We start from the raw sequence: 6,757 nt of genomic DNA on the forward strand, positions 1-6,757 counted from the left end.
CGCAGGGCTCGAACCCACAAACCATGAGATCATGACCTGAGTTGAAGTTGGGACGCTTAACCAACTGAGCCACCCAGGCGCCCCTCTCCTAGTTTTCAACCCCTCATCCCCACTGGCTTCTTCACTGCCTAAAATAAATAAATAAAAATATAAATACAAGTATCAGGATATACATATATATCCTATTGATATCCTTGTCTTCCTCAAGGGTAAGCTATACTTGAAGCAGTCCTCCCGCCTCGCCTCCCTCACCTCTCTGTGCACTGCAGTCTGACTTGTTGCCCACACTTCTCTACCAAAACCACTCAGGCCAAGATCAACAATAACCTTCTAATTGCAAAATCCAATCCAATGGACACATTTCAGTCCTTATCTTATTTGACCTCTCTGAGGAGCATAAAGCCTATGAGACTATTAATCATTCATTTCTTAAATCTCTCTTCTTTCTGGATTTGTGAGATGACAAATCTCTTTTAGTTTTCCTTCTAACCTTCTGACCACTCCTCCATAGTAGGATTCTTCTTTGCCAGCTCCTTCATGTCAGTGAGCCTCTGGATTCTGTCTTCTTCCTCACTTCAGGTTCTTTGTGTTCTCTTTTCATGATCTCATCCACGTCTAAGGTTTCTAGTACCACCTATGTGTTAATGGACTCCAAATCTTCCTATAGAGATGAATCCAGAACTTCCTTCAGATCTTCTGACTCTTCTAGAACAAGACATACCCAGAACATTTCAGGGCAGTATTATAGGGCTAGAGAGAATAATCTTAGGCTAGGAAGCTCCATTCATGTCCCTCTAACATAGGACTCAATTCATTGATTCTCAACATCCATGGCCCTTTTCCAAGATAATAGCTCCTCTCGTTACATACCACTGATATGACTACATCTTGATTTGCCTAGGACAGCCCTAGTTTCTGCCTGCTGTCCCTGAGTAACTATTAGTGACACTCCTTTCATCTGCAAAATAAAACCTATTTAGTCAATAAATTATATGATCACCCTACTTGCCCACCCATCCTTTCTGATTTTTCATACACAACTAGATGACTGTTTCTTCCTCCCTGGACTCTTTACTCCCTAGCTTTAGGGACCGTAGTTCTGCTGCTAAGATATGTCCCTGTATCCTCTACCTCTACACAAGAGGAGCATTTAATCTCCTCCTCTTAATAAATCACTATATATACCCACATTCCAGGCCAAGAAGACAAGTCGGTATTATTCTGGTTATCGTCTGATTCCCAAAGTGACTTGTGCCTCATTATTATCCATTTTATCTACTTCTAAGACTATTATAGCTATATTTACAGTTGTCAACTACTGACTTTCATCTCCATTTATTGAGAACTTTGTCATACAAGTCCTGTCTTCCTCTCCACACAAGATCTGTTATTTCTGAGGGCTTTATTATCCATGAAAAAAAAAAAATAATCCCAACATACTAGGATTTAGAGCTGAGTTTCTCTTCTCCAATGATCCCCTTTGTAGAAGTCCAGCATAGTTTAGTAAGTGGGCATAAGGGGACTGGGGCTAGAAAGAATCAGGTACTTCCTAGCTGTGTGCCTTTGGGAAAGTTACTTTACTTCACTGAGCACTCATTTCCTCATTTGTAAAATAGAGTCCCTAATATGTACCTCAAGAGACAGTTGTGAAAAATAAGTATGGTAAACTATGGAAAGCATTTAGTATGGTGACTAGTATACAGCGGTACTTGATAAATAGCAGTTTTATTAATATTATGATCATTGTACAAGCACTATCAATCTTGGCTACCCATCATCATTGGTCATACTTTGACCTTTATCATCACCTGCAACTGTTACAACTCTAAAATCTTAAAGTTCGGACCTCACATCACATGCCTATTTTTCCATGTCTAGCACTCCTTTACTTCCACTAATCCTACAGCTTACTCATTGAAATTCTTCACCCTCTTTGTTCTCTACATTTATCAGCTCCATCTTGGCTTGGCTGTCTTCCTCAGTCAAGCAGGATACCTAACTATGGTCCAGCTCCTCAATTAGCAGCTTCGTTATCACTCGCCGTTCCTTGACTCTGTACCATCCGCCTTCCCAGGTTCTACATCATAACCCCCTACCATTCCCCATCCAGAGTCAGTCTCACTACACGCTTTCTGCACTGTTAGGGAGAGCTGCTGGAGAAAACTGCTTAACTATTCTGATTGGCTGCTTTCCTCATTTGTGATTTCAAGGGGGTTTACTACTATTCACTAATTAGGTCAGTGGTCTCTGGCCAAGTCCCTTTTCCAATCACAACAGTAACTCTTCCCATGAAATACACCCCAACCGATGCTCTCCCTCCTCAATTTCAGCAAAACCTGAGTCCACAGAGACAAGAGATGCTATCCCGGATACATATCTATATTATATCTGTATTTACTCTCTTTTTCCTTTTTTTTTTTAAATAGGAAGATGTATCACTGCTTTTCTTCAAGGCAGCCCTTTCACCTGTGCTGTTCCCTTCCATTTCTGCTGCAGCTACGTCTGCTTACCTTCTTTCTTTTGTGGCTTCAATTTTTGTAACTTCAATTTTCTTTCCTCTTCAATGGACCCTTTCTATCAGCCCACTAAAGTCCCTTGGCTCTTTCATCTTTAAAGAAAAACGAACCTTCCCAATGCCATCTCCCAGCTCCAGCTTCCACCCACTGTCCTTCCTTCCTTACCAAAAGTATTTGAAAGGATATATCTCCTGAACAAATGAAGCCTTTTTTATTTGGGTCAGACTTCTCTTCTGAGCTCCAGACCTACATATTTTGAAATTTTTAATTATATCTGACTCCGTTCCAACAAAGAAAGCCTCTACTCTCACCAAACTGATGTGAACTGATGAATTTCACATCTCCAAATCTGTTCTACCACTTATATTTTCAAAATTAAGATCAATTACCAGCATTACCATTCACCCAGTCAGACAACCTAAAATCCCTAAAGCCCACTTTGATTCCTCCCTTTCTTTTACTCCATATCTAAGCAAGTCCTTTCTAAAATCTCCCACATCTCTCCCCTTCGTGTCTTGCCAGGGCTCCTTGAGCATTGAGGCCTCTTCCTCTGACACTACTTCACAGGGATGTTGTGAGGGCTAAATAAAATAATAAATGGGAACGCAATTTGTAAGATGTGAGGGGCTTAAAAAGATTTAACGTTATCAAATCTTTGGCAAAGTGAGCAAGAGGTTAATGTGATTTGTTCTTAAAAAACTAACTCTGGGCCTTAATAATCAGTGCTGTGTTTTCTAATCATAAATCACAAAGCATCTGCTTGGCAAACTGGTCTAAAAATTTTCCAGGAATCATTTAGTGTCAAAATGTTCAATGTATAGTTTCTAAGCTTCACTTTCCCCTACCTCGTTTTTAAATTTGAAATATGTGATTCTTCAGGTTTCTGGCAAAAATCTTCTATCCTCTTTACCTTTTAAAGATAAGCTGTATCAATATTTCTAAGTATGCACAGTACTCTCCTTATCATTCCTCCATTTCTTCCACTCATTTAAAGTGGCTAGAAGTTGGGGCGCCTGGGTGGCTTAGTTGGTTAAGCGTCCAACTTTCGCTTGGGTCATGATCTCGCAGTTCGTGGGTTCGAGCCCCGCGTCGGGCTCTGTGCTGGCTGCCAGCTCAGAGCCTGGAGCCTGTTTCAGTCTGTGACTCCCTCTCTCTCTGATCCTCCCCTGCTCACGCTGTCTCTCTCTCTCTCTCCTAGAAATAAATAAAACATTTTAAAAAAATAAAGTGGCTAGAAGTTCTCTTATTTCCTCATGCATTTTGAGCTTCAAGTTCAAGGAATCACATTTGAATGGAATAATGATGAGCCTTTAGGAATACTGATTCCTTCCTGGATTAATTAAGATGATCATACTTTAAGCATTACTTTTTCATATTATTAAATAAGATTTTTTTTTCTCCTCTAAAATTAGACTGAAACTACAAAGTTTCCAAATGTATCAAGTCTCTCTCACATACTATAAATCAAGGCCAGAAGAATTAAGAGAAAGAAAGACAAATACTGGTGAGAAGCAACAGCAAAAGAAAGTAGTATCAAAGAGCATATGGTAATCCATTGTTTATAATTAGTTATTAATCTGACAGTTTTTTATATACTTTCAGAATATATTTAGGTTGAAAATCCATTTAAAAATATTAGTTTATAGCCTGGGTTTTTTTGGGGGGGGGGGCGGCATACCAAATTACTTTATTCAAAGGAATCGTACAAATGAAAGAAGTTAAGTAGATGTTTTAGTACAACTTAGAGAAAAGAGAAAGGTAACCCCAACATGCAAGCACTTACAGCCTGGGTCTTTATGTAAGGGGTAGACCTTAAAATCTAGAAGCCTGATATATTTTTGATACAAGTATTACAGGCCAAATTCTCTGGCTCCAAATACTGTATAATTTGAGGAAAAGATCTCCATTTAACATGTGATGGCCCATTTATTTCAAGCCATCTTTAATGAAACAAAAGAATTAGGATAATCCCTGTATATTACTGATTTATTAATAAAGTATTAAAAATACGGGTCATTTCCACTGTAATTTCACAAATGGCCAAGTGAAGCCACATTTGATAACAAGATTTCTGAAAGTTAAGAAAATTCTTGAACTTAAGCCAGGCCTCTGAACGTAATTTAGGAAAGGCTTAATCATTTGAGGTGTTGAACAGCAACAAACTAAAAAGGCACTCTGAAATTCTAGATTGTATGGCTTTCTCTACAAATGAAACTAACAAACAGATGCTCTGAGTGCAAGCAAATAAAGGCAAAGCTACATTTTATGAAAAGAATGAATAGGTTGGTCCAAAAGAGCTAAAAAGAAAAGGAGTCTGAAGAAAAGTTGGCAGTTCATGGGTGAAATATTAAGCCCCTGTGAGAGTCAAGATAATGTGAAAAGCATCTTCAGTACAAAGTTACCAGAATCTACTACTAATAGTCTCTACTTGGATGTCTCATTTTTTGGTCTTCTAACCAACGCCTACCCCTCTCCCCACCACCGCCCATTTCATAAACCTCATCTCAGTACACGTCTGCTCCATCTTTGCACTCGCTTAGGACAAAAACTGTGGTGTCTTTAAGTCTCCTGTTGAGTCTGCCCTCAATTCATCCAGAAGTCAACCACTCCACCAATTCCACTCTGACCCAAACATAATCATCCCTGGCCTGAATTATGGCAAGAGTCCCTGAGGGCTGCTTCTGTCCTCTCCCTGACCCAAGCAAAGTCTATTCTCCATCCAGCCACCAGAGTGACCCTTTTAAAAATCTCATTATATCTCTTCTTTATTCAGAGGGATGAGTCCTTTTTCTCACTCGGAGTGTTAGAACAAGCCCCTGCAAAGGCCCACAAGGCCTCCCCCAATCTGATTTCCCATTCCCACTCACCTGATTTCACCTCTACTTTGCTCTTACTTTGCTCACTCCACCACAGCCAAATCAGCCTTTGAGCTATCCACAGACATGCCCAGGACATGGTTGCCTCAAAGCTTTTGCAAGTGCCTTTCCGTCTACTCGAACACGCTTCCCCTAGAGAGGGACACACTTCCCCTAGAGAGGGGTACGGATTACCATCTCCCTTCTGGTCTTTGGCTCAGATGCCACGTTCTCTAGGAAGTCTTCCCTGACTACCCCTAGTTAAAACCCTTTTCCGGTTCCTTATCCCTCCCTCTTCCCTGCTTTTTCTTCATAGTCCTTGATGCCAAATGACACAGCACATATTTTATTATCTGAGATCCCCCACTAGAATGTAAGCTCCATGAAGGAGGGGATATTTATCTGTTCAGATGACTGTTTGGCACACAATACATGCTCAATAAATATTTACTAAACTTATAGATCATTTTATAGTTTACAAACTGCTTTCATGTAAATTAAATTATATAGTAACTCCTTTTCTCCTAATTCTACCTTGTCTCCAAATTCTCCAATCTTTAGGCAGTAACAATATGGACGACAGCAAAGAGCTATTAGGAAAAAAAGTTGCTGACTGCTTGTAAAGCTCTTTAAAACAGATACCCCATATTAATAACTACATCTATAAAATGGGAGCTCAGAGTCAACATCTTTATTAGCATAAGGTTTCTGGGTGTGGAAGTTTAAAGTAACAGCAGATCAGCCAAGAATCATCAGGAAGGAAAACGCGATTCAGTTTGTCCTATCAATCGTTAAACAAACCCTAGGGAAAATGCGGGTTGAATTCAGTGTTCAAGGAAGCGCTGGTCCCTGTTAACACCAACGTACTCAACACAAGATGCAACTCCCTTAAACATTTTCTATCTGCTTAAAACAAACCTCATCAACTACCAAGTGCTGTCGCTGGGTGTGTATGGTCTGTTGAGCATATAGGGAATGTTTTGTTTTGTTTAGCCGGTTAAGAATTAAGGCTGGAGGGGCGGTACTTAAAGCCTCTGACCCTATCCCCTCCACTACTACACAACCCGTTGACCTCCACGCTGGGGTGCCGGGGTCTTCCTGGGTTATTTCCCCAACAGTTTAATCCTGCCAGAAACGAAGGGGCATCTCAGCCAAGGCTCCAGTGATGCCGGGGACAGACAGCAGATGTCTCTGAGCATCCTCTGGAGAGTCTCTCGCCCCGGCAAAGGGTGTCACAGGCATGAGAAAAGCACCAGACCAAGGCACACCGGGGGAGATGACAGATGGGTGAAGGACCGCGGAACGGGAGCGCAAGGAGCGACTGCAAGGGTGGTGGCGCGGAAACTGTCAACTCCCGTCCCCGACCTGCCAGTCTGGGCCCGGTCG

The 6,757-nt window shown here is 41.0% G+C and overlaps 1 protein-coding gene across 2 annotated transcripts in view; it reads right to left on the reverse strand.

Annotated features, from left to right (window-relative positions):
* Positions 1-550, reverse strand: part of LYST (lysosomal trafficking regulator) — a 163,972-nt gene extending 163,422 nt beyond the window's left edge. For both annotated transcript variants that reach the window (XM_077751733.1, XM_077751732.1), the window contains exon 1: positions 491-550. The gene's annotated coding sequence lies outside the window, so the exon portion shown is untranslated. The remainder of the gene's footprint in view (positions 1-490) is intronic.
* Positions 551-6,757: the final 6,207 nt, after the last annotated feature.

This window comes from Crocuta crocuta, unplaced genomic scaffold (assembly GCF_008692635.1).
Source record: "Crocuta crocuta isolate KB4526 unplaced genomic scaffold, BGI_CrCroc_1.0 scaffold59-1, whole genome shotgun sequence".
Taxonomy (NCBI): domain Eukaryota; kingdom Metazoa; phylum Chordata; class Mammalia; order Carnivora; family Hyaenidae; genus Crocuta; species Crocuta crocuta.